The sequence below is a fragment of the Homalodisca vitripennis genome, chromosome 8 (genome assembly GCF_021130785.1).
Source record: "Homalodisca vitripennis isolate AUS2020 chromosome 8, UT_GWSS_2.1, whole genome shotgun sequence".
Taxonomy (NCBI): domain Eukaryota; kingdom Metazoa; phylum Arthropoda; class Insecta; order Hemiptera; family Cicadellidae; genus Homalodisca; species Homalodisca vitripennis.
Window position 1 is genome coordinate 41,066,927 of NC_060214.1, and position 16,867 is coordinate 41,083,793.

Genomic DNA, 16,867 nt, shown 5'->3' on the forward strand with positions numbered 1-16,867 from the left:
AGTAGGAAAATATATAGATAAGAAAATAAATGTTTTATTATAAGTATACGTTTAACTGCTCCGTTTGGCAAATATTAAGTGTGCAGTGTTTGGTCAAGATATCAAGAACAATGTTCCTATCAAATTTTTACTACCAATTTAAAGACAGTTATTATATATTAAAGACCAAACTTATTTATCTTTTGAAAGAAGAAAGCTTCTCAGAGAGTTGTAAATGTATGTATAAAGTTTTCCCTTGATCGATTTAACAGGGCAAAATCAAAGTATCGCACAAGAAAATTCCAAGACAAGTTAGTCTTAGTAAGTTACAATGGCGGTAAATTTAAACTTTTAACTTTTAATATTTTATAGATCAAGGCAACCAGAATTGGTAGTATTTCATAAATTTTTGTAACGTATCGCAAACAATAAACTTATTAAAAATACTCTATACTATGTGTATGCAAGAAAAACATGTACCTGATAATCCCGTGAGAATTTTAATGTTGACCTTCGACCTTTGTTACTTTTGTGTTAATTTTTGAATATGATTGTTTTTCTGTAATTAAAGCAATCTTCGTTGGCGAACTTTTTTTGATTTCTTTGGACTCACGTCTCCAGATTCCGGAAGACTAATCAGTAACTGCGCCGGATAACAGACACTGCACTGAGATAAAAGACGAACTAAACTCAGCTTACACAATTATCATTAGTGAATAAAGTGATACAACGGAGTATAGAATACCTAATAGGATGTAAAGAAAGTCTTTATCAAACTTTACTGCATTTTTAACTTTTGAATCTATGCAGATGGACGAAGAGAAAACTATGAGCCATGTTTTAGCCTCTACGACCTTTAAATCGAGAGTTATAATGACGGGAAGACAGATGCATTTACAGAGTGGCAACGAAACGATTTTAAGATAATGATAAGGTCACTGATAACTGAAATTGTTCTGAAAAACGGTAAATTAACTTACTCCGTTCGTTAAGTTACGGTTGTAAATAAAGCCATATTTATTTGTTTATTTATATAAGGAGGGTCTGTCGAGTCAGTTATAAAGTGAGTTTGTTTTCTAGAGGCTAAGCAATACAAATCATACCCATATTTTATGTTACAATCTTTGGGCTTTCATGCTAGAATGAAAACAACAAACAGTAAAATTTCTTTTTAGAATTTTTTAATACACACAGCCACACGAATAAACGTTTTCAAACGGGACTTATCGAGTCCATAAACCATTTATACAGAACGTCGTGTAGTTCAAGTCACTAATTAACGTTCTGTTAACTGATAGTGGGTCCAAACTGATCCCCTTAGACTTATACTGGTTAATAGTTTATAAACGGCATACACTAATAAAATTAATTGTTGCAGTACGACAACAACGGTACTAAAATAAATAAAAGCGTTTACTAAGAGTTTTTTTAAAACAACCATTTATTTGAATTTTAATAATGACTGCGACATATATTGCCAATAATAGTTATAAAGTAACGAAATGCAAGTTTACGATGACTGTGTCATATAAATCACATAAAGTTCTTAATAACTGAAACAAACAGATTAATTGACCAAATTATACAGCCAAACCGTAAAACAAAGAAGCGAACAGTCCCTTATCTGGAGAACAGCTGGTGCGAACGAAAGCCATTCCGAGCCAAAATAAACCGAACTTAAAAGAGTAAAATCATTTCATCAAACGCCTCCTTCACCAAACTGTTCTATTAAATTAACATAGCTAACCTACGTCTAATGAACAACTATTGATCCTTATGAAATACTTGCAGATGTTCACAATGTGGCACCTTAATTGACTCAACTTTGTCATAATTTTTAAACTAAAGAATAATATAACGTTTTTGGGTATTTTCACTGAATTCGGATGAATCATTAAAATGGGTATAAGATAAATTTGAAAAGTATGAGCAATATAGAAACTTGTATGCTAAACATTTATCCTGACCTGTGCATAAATCCAAGTATTAACATTGAGACTTCATTACCGAAAATTCATTATTGCAATTGGAATATGTGAATACACATCCATACTAAACTTTTTGTATTGGAAAATGTTTTCCACACCTATGCATAGTTGCCATCTATGAACCGTAAGTATAGTGTAAACTGAAAATTTGTAATAATATGGGCTAATAATAATGTAATGTATAATAAAATAAAACATAAGCGGTCCTAAACTTGATCCTTTACAACCTGTTTGAAGAAATAAATAAAAATGTTTAATTATTGCTCCTGACTCTGAGGTAATAAAACGTTTTGTGTTCATTCAACCAAAACAGTGTAACCAAGTTTGTGAGTATCAAATATTTTCTTTATGGTTACTAAGGTTTTGTTTTATTAGATTTATTTAATTTTAACTTAAAATTTTCATCGGGACCGATTTGATGTGGTTCGTTAGCTTGATGTGCGCTTCTCTTCAAAAGTGGATATAATACTAATCAAAAGGTTAAAAAACTATAACGTAATTAAGCTGTCAAAAACATTCTGCTGTATAGGAGAAATTGCACTTATATGTGCAGATTAATTAATACAAACTATTAAAAATCTGATGAAAAATCTGACTATAAACAGATCAAACTAATATAAGGGTGATAATTATTTATAAATTTACCTTATTAATGTTGCGATTACTTGGATTTGTTTCATATTTATGGAATGTATGTTTCTTTAAAAGAGTTACTAATGATTAATGATGAGAATAGCGGTTACAACAAAAAAACCAAACAACACGGTGGAACCGAAACAAAAGATTTGTTTTTAACCGATTGCATGCTTGGTGTACATTCTTTAAAGAGGAGGTCTGAGAAGGTAAACCAAGCAAAGCAATTAAGCAGAGCGCAAGTATACAGAGTTCGTAGCTGACTAAACTTTAAGAGTTATAAGCCGATTGTAAATTTGAAGCAAAGTTCTAGAATTTCCCTTAATGTCGGTTTTTTATACTTCATTATCGATGGATATTTATGAATTATTTTTAATTTCCTAAACATTGGTCATACTTTAGAATTATTTATTAAGCCTTTGTCAGTCAATTATATATAGCTTACAATATAATTACGAGGATTACATGTTTTCCAAGATGTTTTTATAGCTTATATAATTTAAATTTACGGTGCATAAGTGTTTATTAAATTTGCTTTCAGAATAGCATCATTGAAAGTCAAAAACATTCAATCTACGGTTATAAATCAATAAAATTCGCAGCCAGCAGAGGAACTTCTCGACCAGACGATCTGTCCCGTTGAAGAATTTCATATTTTATTCGCTATGATACCTTTCCAGTACTCTAAACAAACATATCTGACATAATATATTTCTTATCTCGATTGTTTTCATGTCAGTCTATCTTATATTATCAATACAATATACTGAAAGACAGTTTGGAAACAGATTTAAACACATTAAAATTGTATTATTTTATTTTGTCATCTTGAATAAAGATAAGGAAAAATGGTATTGATTAGTATAACTGAAGAATAAATTACTTAAATGATATAAAATTCCTCTTTGTCCGAAATTACAAAATGTATAGTGTTTGAACAATTATTATAAGAAATTGTTTAGTGATCTTAAACGTTCTAAAACTACTTACATACTTCTTCTACCCTTACATTAATTCTTAAAGATAACTCCATTCTATAAACTGTAAGTAAAAAAATCAAATCAATAAACATTTTTGTACTTAAATGTTAAAATATCAATATCAAAAAGCTGTTTACTGGTGAACCTAGTAAGAAAAGGAAATAAGCCATATAAGGAAATAAAATGCTATAACTATTGGTGGAACATTAATTTTTTAAGTTTAAGAAAATATGCTATCCAACTTTAAAAATAATCATTGCTATTATGTTTATATAAGAGATACGTCACTGATCTAAACCTCGCCATTGTTTCCTTATGGAATAAACAATTATTCTACACTCCGTGGTTTTTATTATACGCAACTGTTAACTATCTCATGATATTTCCGCGATATTCTGGCGGAACATGGCTCCATGGTCGTTGTTGCCATATTGAACCATGACTCTGTCTATACTAACACCTCCAGTAAATATCCAACAGAAACGACGATGTTCATTTTTGAGATAACTAAAGTAAAAATCCTCAATAACGTAAAGAGTTTTTCGAGTTCTCTGAGAATCTGTGAGTAACATCATCTATCATTGATTATAGTTTGAAGTGAAGCATCAAAATTATCTAACGAAAGATGCTTCTCGTGTGAAAGTTTTCTAAATCAAGTGTTAATCTTTATAAAAACAGTATCTCAATTATAACTTCGCTAGTTTAGAATGAAACAAGAGCTGATCCATTTTGTATTTGTTTTCAACAGAGCCTGTGGACCGGATTATAATATTGTCAAACACGTTTCCAATGAGCTGCCTAAGCATTCTTAAAAAATTTGATATATTTGTAATATTTTTGTTATGAGTAAATACCATACTCATACTTACCATGTGAATTTCTTTAATGAGCATATACAGCGTCATATATAAACACTTCTGCCTGACAATAAAATATTGTTTGTATGTTTAGTAATTCGTTTCCTCATACACAAGAACAGTATAGATGGCATTGCTTCTGTATATTATGCGCAATACTAAGATTGTATTAGTATATTATTACTTTTAAGAACATTATAATAAATAATATTACACTCACTTATTGCGTATTATTGAAAAATTACGAAAAAAATAAAAATAGGAAAATATATGGGAGAAACTGGGAAAAGATAACCGGGTACGTGATTGTTCAAAAGTAATTCAGAATAATGGATAAGAAGTAACAGATAAATATTGAAAATAATTGAAATATATATATATATATATATTTGTGATTCAATGTTTATTGAAATTAAATAAGGCTATTTCCATTTATACAGTTGAATGTAAATAAAAGTCGTTTGACATGTATTTGGTCTTCCGATCATATGTTAGTTTGCTTATTTAAACGCATATGTGACATATACGGCCAAATACAAAATAATTGAATCGGAAAAAGTAAGCGCTCTGTGGTGTAATGGTAGCACATTCACCCGGCAAATGAGACATCCGGGTTCGACTCCCGGCGGAGCAAATACTTTTTGTGATTCAATGTTTATTGAAATTAAATAAGGCTATTGCCATTTGTACAGTTTAATGTATATATATATATATATATATATATATATATATATATATATATATATATATATATACCTACGTAAATATACATATGTCATAACTAGACAACCCATTAATTCAAAATAATAAGTAAAATAAAAAAAATCATAAGCACTTGCAATGATATACAAAATCTAAACTCACAGGAACGGCAACAGGAAAACAGGCACGGAAACTGTATTGTAACTCCGAACAACACCAAGAATGGATAACTAGATTACGGACATCGCTGTTGTGTGCTACAATAGAAACGCGAAGCCATTTGTAACTGGATCATTGTGTTTTTTCCGGTGCGTATTTGCTGTATTTTTCGTTTGTGGTGTTTCTGGTTTGGCAGTTGATTTCAAGTATAGATCTATTTTAGATTTAATTTTGTTACAAAAATTTGGAGTTCTTGTATGTTTGAATTTTCTACTTTTCTGCATAATTGACTTTATGTTCTATATTAGAAGCCTGAAAAAGATATCAGATGCAAGTTTTCGAAACGTCGTTCATCTATTGTTGTAACACTAATATTAAAAGTTCTTAGCCTAATATATTTCCAAATTATCCTTCGTTAATTAACTTTACACGAAAAAGTAATTTTCCACAATGTACGTATTGGTGGATAGCCACAGCGAAAAGAATATTTAAGTTACAATGCCATTGGGCACTGTGTTTTGGGCAATTTATATACTTAGAACATTAAATAGACATGTTCCAAATTTGGAATAAAGAGTTAGGTAGCTCCTAATTAAGAGATATATTGTTCAAATGCATGAAATACACTTAATAATGGAAGTCCAGGAGCGAAAGCCAATTTACGGGAGGGTTGCATTGAGTCCAGTTTTCATTAAGTCCAGGTCTGAATTTCCAGCAAAAAACTACAGCCAGTATTAAAATGGCAAAATAAAAGGTCCTGGACTTACTGAAGCCTAGCCCAATTTACATTGCTTAAGCAAACAACTTGGATTTTTATTATATTGTAGAAGAATTTTCCTTGAGGACGAAATTAATCGTCAGTAGCGCTAGTTCCGGTGGATACCGAAACACAGGTGTTTCGAACGGGTTAAAAATATTATACGGTAATTTCATATCATACGTAGCTTAGCTTTACAGTTTACAGTCTTAAAACCAACCGTCAGACACGTCATATCAGCGTCAGCTAAACATATAAAGAACGATTACTTGGTGGAAAGTTAGGGCTTTCAGCCTCTTTATCTAAAATTATAATTTGTAGGTGTCTATTGGTTTGTCTATGTGTCAATATAAAAACGTTATGATTTATGAAAAAAAATTATCATTTGATATTTTTAACGATTTTAATAGCATTAAAATTTGAAAGTTATTTTATTTAATGCGGTTCTCTCTTGAATTAATTATAAAAAAATATTTATTTATATTTAAAAATCTGTAAGAAAATAATTGATTGTGTGTTTATACAATGGAAGTTGTGTCTCGACTTCAGGAATATGAGCGCTATGCGACTTCTAGCCGAGTTGGCGGTGGAGACCTTGTGCAAAACCTGCAAACATCGTGAAACCTTTGTCTTCCTCCGCGAAGTCACATAATAACTGAAGGCGACAATCAATTAAAATTACACCAACTGTATAAAAGGACGCAAAAAGAGTTTTAAGAAGTAACGCAGGTAAGTTAGTGCAAGGAAGCGGCAACAAATGCACACCCGCAGGGAGCCGGTTTTTACATACAAAGATGGGAAGATTCCTAGTACATCCTTGTTTCTCTCTGTAGGACCTAAATTGCAGATAAAGAGAAGTGAAATGCTTCTGTGATTGCAGAACATTTTTTCAGTACTACCATCTTGTGCTGTATTCGTTCTCCCTCTTACCTCTGTTTTATAATAACCTCGTACAGGATAGTGGCCCACAAGGACTGGCAGAGTAAGGCTAAGAAGGGAATCGAGTGCTCCTGTTGGATTTTTGAACTCTGCAAGAGAATGAGTAAGTACCATAAAAATCAATATTGAAACTGAAGTTTTGTTGCTACAAATATACATGTTGTAAGAGGTTGTACAAAACACCACGAATTTTATCTCAGTACCTACTCCCCCCACCAGAAGCTGTCTGGCTACAATTCTAGAAGTAAGTTTAAAAATATCTGATCCCTCTAATAAAAAGGAAAGTGAATATTTTAACGGTAAGTTATTGCGTCTTTACAAAATTACTTTCTTAAAGTTATCACGATGTGTTCCTAAAATTCAAAATATTATGTCAGAATTAATTTGAAACGAAATTTGTGTTTATCAACAGTTTGTGTACGTGTAATAAAACAATGGCTAGTAAAAATGATTGTAGCTTTTTGACATTTTAGAGAAAATCCTAATAACGTATTTTCTTCGGTTGTGAGGATAATATTGTAGATTTTAAGAAACGTGGGTTTATTTATTATATGATTTAGTTAATCTTGGAATAAAGTAAGTATTTTGAATTTTATCTGAACTTTAAAGGCCAAATATAAAGCTATATTTAACCATATATCTAGGATCTTTCAATAATTAAAGCTTTAGCTTTGATAAAACTGGTCCAACTTGAAATAAATGTAAAATAATTTTAATATTTTATACTCTACTATTATATTAACGATATATAAATATAAACTCTTAATAACTCCAAGTAAAATTATAGTTTAGACACATAATTGACTAAAATAGTAATTATTGTGACAAAAATTGTACCTTTAAATGGATCAGCGCATTCCTTTATTAATTGTAGTCTCGCCCCTATTATGAGTTTATAGTAATCTAAAACGTATGTAATTAAAATTTTTTCGTATGAGTAGGACGCTAGAGTCTAAAGATTACGTAGGATTTTTAAATGGTTTCATTAAGTAAAACAATAGGTCATTAACGCAATGTTTGCAACGTGTAGATATTTTCTCCAACACTCTACTTCCCAGGCTTATAGTAGGAGAACCATAATTCTATATACAGCAAACTTACGTAATTTATCATTATTAAATAAATATAATATACTTCTAGATAGACATAAGCGTTTAGTTAACGTTTCAAGGCAACAGCTATTACCATTCGTGCAAAAACTTTAATTTACCTAAAACTTTTAGGTATTTATTATTTTTATTCTTTCACTTTTTTGATAACTTCTTAGATTTCAAGATGTCAGCTGTTATATATTTAGAAAATAAACGTTTATACACAAGGTACTATGCAACTTACAACAACAAAAGATATCATGTACAAGTCTTCGGTCGTGTATAATAATTTGAGTTTTTACGTATATTTTGATATACACGCATCGTGTATGTATATTTATAGATAGCGGGTGTCCATCCGTAATAATTATTAGATTCAAACTAAACCTTATATATATATATATATATATATATATATATATATATATATATATATATATACATCAGTTGCACAGAACCTGGAGGGTGTCGTTAATTAGAGATTTCAAATCAAAACATTCAAGATGGCGGCCATTGCCATTAAAAAGAGAACTATATCATATTTTAATATAGACGTAAATAACCTATTAAAGAATATTAGACAATTATAAACAAATGCAATTCTTTTACCTGTTTAATATATTTAAGTTAAGAAGGTAGAAATTTCGGAAAAAAGAAATTATTATGCAACGTTGAGCGAAAGACCGTAATTTAGAATTCATGGGGATAGGAATTGTGTTAGATAAAACTATATAGTATAATTAATTATTTTAAATAGATATCTTGAAATAATGAAGATCATAAACTTCTTACCTATTTCCTAACTTGAATGAATATATATTTTACTGCAACAGCGAGTTTATAAAATTGTACAAAGAAATATGAAGCTCTTAAAAGGATAGAACGGATAGTCATGTCTGGATTCGGGAAATTAGTTTTTTATCCGGAAATTAAGAATCCTTCAAACCTGACTTTTATTGTTTGCATAGTATCAACGTATTTATTAACTAGTACGTTATATAAAACACTTTATTTATTATTTATTTATTTAACGGAAACCATTACATGCAACGACATAATAATAAACATTCAATGTTTGAAGAAAAAAATTACACAATAGCTATATATTACACGGATGACAGCAGGCAACAACATTAATCAAACAGGAGTCCATCGTGCATGAGAGATATCCAAGTAAAAAAAAGAGACAACGTATACAACCAATGACAGTACTATAAGTAATATAAATAACAATAATCATAATAAGAGAATATAAATATATGTAAATAAACACATATATGTACAATAAAAAACTAAGAACCAATAACATAAATACATCTTAAGCATTAACAAAGGGATAGTGGAACATTCTAAAATAAACAAAAGTATTAATCATCAATAGCAGCCGTGCACAAAACACATCGACGTCCAACTAAATCCAGCTTATTAAAAATCTGTATCAATTCAAGAAGTAATATCAATACGAAAACATTAACAATCTATAACAATAACAATGTGATACAATAATAATAACCATGCAATAGCAATAACAATAAACCAAAATAATACAAGAAATATAATAAAAACCATAAAAACTAATGTAAATTATCGGTAAGCATTAACAAGAAAATAAATCATGCAACATACAATAACAAACCATTACGCTACTTAGCCATAACATTGAATAACAACTCCGCAACAAACCAGCCACTCCATAAGTGGTCCCCCGAGTGGACCAACATTCGCAGTATTGGCACTGATCACAGTGAGACATCACAGGACCATTGACAACATGTGATACTGTGGCCCTTTAAAGGCACCACCAATTAAATACTTACGCAAACAGCACCACTGCTAATGTCACCAGAGAAGTGGAAGTCCTTAATTGATCTTCGGAAGGTAGCCTCCGACATGAAGAAAAAGTCCACCTCTTCAGACAACGAGTTTCCAAGACGTTGCATCCTGATCATGGCGCTGTTAATTTCATAGTTAGTCACATGATGGAATCTACGAAAAAGTTCTCTGGATCTTGTATGAGAAGGCAGACAAAAAACACACATTCCAGCAACTCAGGGCAATCAATCAGACCATTGATGATTTTATACATAAACATTAAATCTTGGACTTTTCTTCTGGCTGCCAATGGTGGAAGACACAGCGCTTCAGCCAAACGGCCCACAGGTACCTCTCTGTACAGGAAGCCAGTTCGGACGCCCAGATAACGTAGAAACTTGGTTTGAATCCTTTCAAGGTCATTTATCAAGACTGGTGCGGGGACCACACTACAGAGGCATATTCGACAATCGGCCTTACCATTGAACAGTACAACGTTCTTAGTGTACCAGGATCAGTAAATGGCTTAGCAGATCGCATCAAAAAACCAAGGACTCGTGTGGCTTGCAGGCACTTCTTAGCAATATTGGCTTCGGGATTCAAGGTAGGTGTCCATACCACACCCAGATCACAAACCGAGGGAGGCCGTGGCATGACATCACCATCAACACTGTAATTGAAATGAGTTGGTGATTTGATCCTGTGAAATGTAAATGCTAAGCACTTTTTGCTATTTAGCGCCATATCGTTCTGCACGCACCATCCCTCTATTGCAGTCAAGTCATCTTGAAGAACCTTACAATCATCAGAATGTTGAATTGCCTTAGTGATATAACTCTACAAATAATATTACAATCTGTAATTCATCTACTATAAAACATTAAACATTATATCAAGGTAATATTGCGTAAAACTGTAAATGAAAATTATTATTGTTTCAACATTAATAGAAAATTTCAATAAGTACAAAGCAAAGATGATAAAATTTAGAAAAAGGATATAGTTTGTTGGCTTCACTAAATTAATTACTTGGTCTATTGCCACACACCATTATAATATCACCAAAAGAACTGGCAGCTGTTTACCTTGCCATGAGCAATAAAATTATTGAAAAAACCATTCCAATAACATTGACACCACCGACCATTAACAGCACCAACCCTTACTCAGCTGCTGCGCAATCAGCAGCCTCAAGGACCGAAATCAAATTAATTCGTACGAGTGTAGGATCGGCAATGTGATACTCAACAATGCTGCTATCAAAGTTACTGAAAATACAAAAAAAACTAGTTTTGCACAGTAGCTGGTAATATTTAGTTTTATTTTGTGAAATTCGTGGATGCAAACTAAAGAATCAACATTTGTAATAAAATGTTTGAAGAATGTTCACTTGCATATGGACACGTGTAATAAATAACACCTTTCTCTATATACAATTTCACTAGCTAGTTTAACACATAAAAGTATTTATATTTTGCCACTGTATTAAAATCTTTGGAATTACTAAGCAGTGTACGCGTGATTATTCTATAGTGATATAAACCAGTGAAATATCTACTAGAAAGTCAGCAGAGCTCTACATGTGTTAAGGAAAGTCTTGTACGTATGAATTCCATTTAACTATTTGGCCCCAGGAATTTAATAAGATAAATGTTGTATACATGAAGTTGTAAGGACATTTTAAATTATTTAATTTATTTTAAAACTTATTCAAGGCACGCCATGTCAATTATCCTATTTTTATAAGAAGAATAAATTTATTGGTATTTTCATACATGGTCAAAAATAGGGTGTTACAAGAACCAGTTAAATAATTTTGCACTTATTTAAATTTGTATTATTAAACATTCGCTTGTCTTGCCCCCCGTATGCTGCCCCAACCCAATGTCGTGACGGTGATTATTTAATTTTAAAGTTATCAATTAATTAATGTAAGAACGATATAGAACATTTGTGTTAGAAGTGGTCTATATTTTAAAAGACGAATTTACGTTTAAACTATCAACCTCGAGCAGCACTGAAATAACTGTGTGTGAACTGAGGAAAAGTTAATGAGTGTATAAAGAATGAAAGAAAGAATCAATGTGGTTAGAATTTATTTGAGGAAAATTTAACTGTAAGAAGTTTACTTGATGTAATAAATTCAACAGTTGTTACCGTTGTAAACAAATTGGAAGATAGTTATAAGAAAGAAGTATCTAATCATTCGCCCCTGACCTAGTACCTTATAATGAAAAACTAACACCTAAAATATACTTAATTACATTCGAAAACTAAAATTATACAGTAAAAGCAAGGATAAAAAGTTTCGTTTTCATGTTTCTATCTACATTCATCTTCCGTAACTTCTAATAACATCTTTTGTTATTCTTCACTTTGAAATTCACTTCATTGTGCAGTAACAGTATGGATTTTGTATTTGTAGGCCAATGATAGCTAACAATATCTAAATAACAGGATGGATTTTTTAATGCAGTAATTCTAAAAACTTTATCGTATATGGTCTGTGTAAAAATTTAGATTTCCTCACTCAAAGGACTTCTCTAAGTTAGAAGATCGACGGTCAATGTGGTAGTTTGACTCAGTTTTCTTGCTGTAACCGGAATTCTAACCACTAGGCTAAACCATTTGCAAGATTTGCATCACTGCAAAGTTAAAATTACAAAGTGGTTTACAAACGAATGACAACGAAATTGCCAAAGCCTTTTACCACTGAAATCCTAGTACAATGAGAACCTCATATCCTATCTTTTAATAGTAAGATGAAAAGAATATGCATCTTTAACGTCATGGTAATATGAGTAACTCGTATTTGGTTTTGAAAACTAATAATATAATAACATTAATACGTTATGAAAAAAGAGAAAGGGCAATTACAACTAAAAACAGTTGTTTTAAAGCCAAACATATACGGAATGAAAAAATAAAAGCTTAAAGATAAATCCACTGTAACAAAACAAACCACGCAACATTTTATAGCCGGTGACTCGCTTACACAGAGTGTGATACGTGGTACACTTCATACACAGTACACGTTCAATGTACCAGTATCACGTTGTGTTGTCGTCAGTCAGATTCCACATTAAATTTCGTTAAACAGTTTTGTAACGCAATGTTTTAAACAAAAATTCTGAAATTAAATTTTTATTATTCCATGAATTATGACATGCATATGACTTTAGTTTATACAAAACTTTAATTTGTTAAATTTTTCAAGTAATAGGTTAACTAGCATTACGCAAATTAATCATAATACGTTTAATATCCTTGGGATAAGTTTAAAACGGCTGTATATTGGGAATCCATTATATAATAAGCAGTTAAATCCTTATTGTTATGTAAAAGTTCTTAAGGGGTGTGGGAAATACAATAGTCTATAATGATGTTTATGTTGTGTGTTTTTCCTGAGTTTTTCTATTTGCAAAGAAAGAAATTACTGAGATAGCTGTTTTAAAACTATGTGTATAAAAGGTTAAATGGAATAATTAAATCTAATGAAAAACAATATGAGAAAACATACAATCACTTACCATATGTTGGTCATTGCTTGCACACCTGTTGTGACTTCTATTCTTCTGTCCAGTTTTAGTATTTACTATTTGTTTTACTTAGTGCATGTGTTAGTGGTACTATGCATAGAGTTGACATAAAAAAATGTTGGACACATTTCTGGACTAATGCGTGTTATAGCACTGAAGTATGTTTTTGTACTTTAAACAAGTTTGTAGCTTGGTTAGGTTAGTTATCCACACGAGTATAAGATTACATGGCAAATCTTGTTACGTATTGTTACTGTTTTTTGTATCACGGAATAGTGACAAATTTCCGAAATGGATCTGTTAACTTCACATTCTTTCCACAGCCATAAGATAATACTAAACAAATAATTATTACAGACGTTTTGATAAAAATAATCTGAGGACTTACTATAGAAAATGTATTTTTTTTCTAATGATCCCTGTTATTTTTATAAAAATAGTACAATTTCGTTGAAAATTCTATTACAACGTGTTTAAACTAAACTGTCAATCTACAGATCCACCCAGGCTAATATGGGGATATAAACTGAATACGAGTTTAAGGAATAATCTAGTAAAACTGATACGTTCTAATTTATAAAATTACATATTATGAATTGTTCGAAATAGCAAATAGGTACAGAGGACTCATTTAATCATTGTTATTTATCTATTATAAATTGTAACAATTACTGGGAGTACCACAACACATGCTTCTTAAGTAAAGAAACGTAGGCGGAACGGCTGAATAAGGAACAGTCGGAGAAGGGAACATATTGATTCTATTGTCAGACATCTGTAACTAGGGATGTGCACCAGCTTCTGAATACAAATATATAAATTCTACAATACTGTATCATCCGACAGTGATATTAAGTTAAAAAGAGAAATTGATTTATTTGCAAGCGTAAAGCTCTCTATAAAAGAATGGTAATGTAGATGATGTCATCTTCTTTAAAGTTAAATGAACCACATTGAACATTTTACCATTAATTTAATTATTCTTTAGAAGGAGACATTAGCCCTTTATTTATACTCTTAGAACGAAATTAGTTCTCAACGTAGTAATTTAGTTAATTATAATGTAGTAATAAATTGCGTTTTTTTAAATTTGATCATGTATCGTGTGTAAATTAATTGAATTCATCATGAGTGACAAATCTAAATTTTATATTGCCCTTTATTGCCTGCTATATATGTACAATCCAACAATGTAGTTTAAAATAAGTTTAAAAATATCACATAGTCGTACTTGATAACTTTAAGATTATACTAATTTAAACCACAAAGTACAGAGAAGTCAAACAAGGAGAACACACATTTCACAAAGAAACTGTTGATAGAAAATGTCGCTGTTGGTCAACAGAATTAATGAACCTTTCTACTACGTGATTTATGATGTTACCTCACCACATGGTCATCTATCGTTCTATCCTCATAAATGGATTGTTCGTCAATGATCCTGATATCTTCCTATCCAACAAACTGTTAACTTTTCATAGTCATTTATTTTCACAATAAATGTCATGCAATGACATGATTAATATATAGATCCATAGTATAAATGCTAAACTGAATTATAAAAAAAAGAAATTTGGCGGATGACGATGTTTTTCATTAAACAGACGGATATTTACTTTTGGCTGAAACAAAATAGTTAAAGATTGTAAAAAGTTTGGTAGTTTCATGACATTCAAATGACTTGCTTGTTTTGCAGAGATAAACTTAACTTCCACAAACTTGTATTATTTAATCAAGTTATCTCGTAATCTGCTTGATTTATTAGAACAAAATTGAGATAAATTTAGAACGATAATAGTTAAATTATGGAAATAAATTAATTATTGCAATCTTTACGTAACTGTAAAAACCTCATTAAATAAAGCCATAATATTGTACGTAAGATTTGTTTTTAATTATATAGCTATTAGAATTGAAATAATTTTCTAATTTATGAACCTACAGATGTTATACCCTGACTGATATCTTTTTTACTTCTTACAGGCTGTGGACCTCAGGGATTTCAAAAATACATAATTGTATCATTTTATACATAATTTGTTAGATATGTGTAAATAAAGCAATTACTTTGATTGGTTTTATTATTGATTCTAGAATCTAAATAGATTTTTACGCAGTATTCATGATAGCTAAGGCCTGGTGTTACCTGGTATCTATATTTTTTCAATTTTTAATTTCAATTTCAAAAAATCTTTATTCCACAACTTTGATAAACAGTTTACATTTACACACATATGATATACATATAGAATATGATATACATATAGGATATAATATACATTTCTTAAAATAAACCATAACTGAAATAGACATTAACATAAAGAAAAAATTTGGTTGATTAATTTTTACAGTTTGTCTTAAATTATAAATACTTTTCTAGGTATCTATAAAGCTGTGAAATAGTAGACATACCCCCTAGGCAAGCCTGTTTGGGGTAGCCATCCCTATTATTAACAAAAAACGACTTGGAGGATGGCTGTGCTGCATTACTACAAAGCACATACCTTCAGATATACAAGTTTGTGCACACAATTTTAAAACTAATAAAAATACTAAATAAAAAGACTTCGCAAAACAAGTAATTGAATTATAAATATATTATTAAAAGTAATAAATCCTTTTTATAATACATAAAGTGCTTACAAACTAACAGCCTAGCAGTTCCTAGAGTACCCTATGCCAATTTATGACATGGACACTTCTCTTAAGAAATTACCCTGAGAAAGCTTTCACAATCTGATAAACTTAAAAGGAACGTTTTTAAATTTTTAAGATATACGTTTAAGGAGAAAGTTTTATCAATATATTTAGAAATTAAATTAAATATCCTCGGTGCACTCCACGAAAAAAATTGTTGAACCATAGTTAGATTTGATTTAGGAACAAAAACAGAATTGTTTCTTAATGTATAAGGTAAATTCCGTTCGTCAAAATTTTTTGAACTTCTGATAAAAAATTTTTTAGAACTTTATAAATATACAAATTACGAAAGGGAAGAATATTTAACTCCATTAATAATGGCCAGGAATGATCAGTAAAACGGGAATTGGTTATGATTCTGAGGAAGGACTTTTGGAGGATTATGATTGGATATAATGTGCTGACGTAAGTGCCTCCCCAGCATGCTAGTCCATATCTTAATCGAGATCCAACTAAGCCATGATACATGTTAATCAGGACTTTTTTTGGACAAATGTTCCTTAACAAGTAAAAACTCCTAACAGTTCTCACCAGCTCTCTCTTTAATTTGTTTACATGGCTCTTCCAAGAAAGATTTGAGTCTATTATTAAACCTAAGTATTTCATTTGAGTCACCGATTCCAGCTTTAAGCAGTTACAGTTACTATTTTTTTTACATTCTAAGTCATGATAAAATAGTGGATTTTCAAAATTTAGTTTGCTTTTTGTATAAAAAACAATGTATTTTGTTT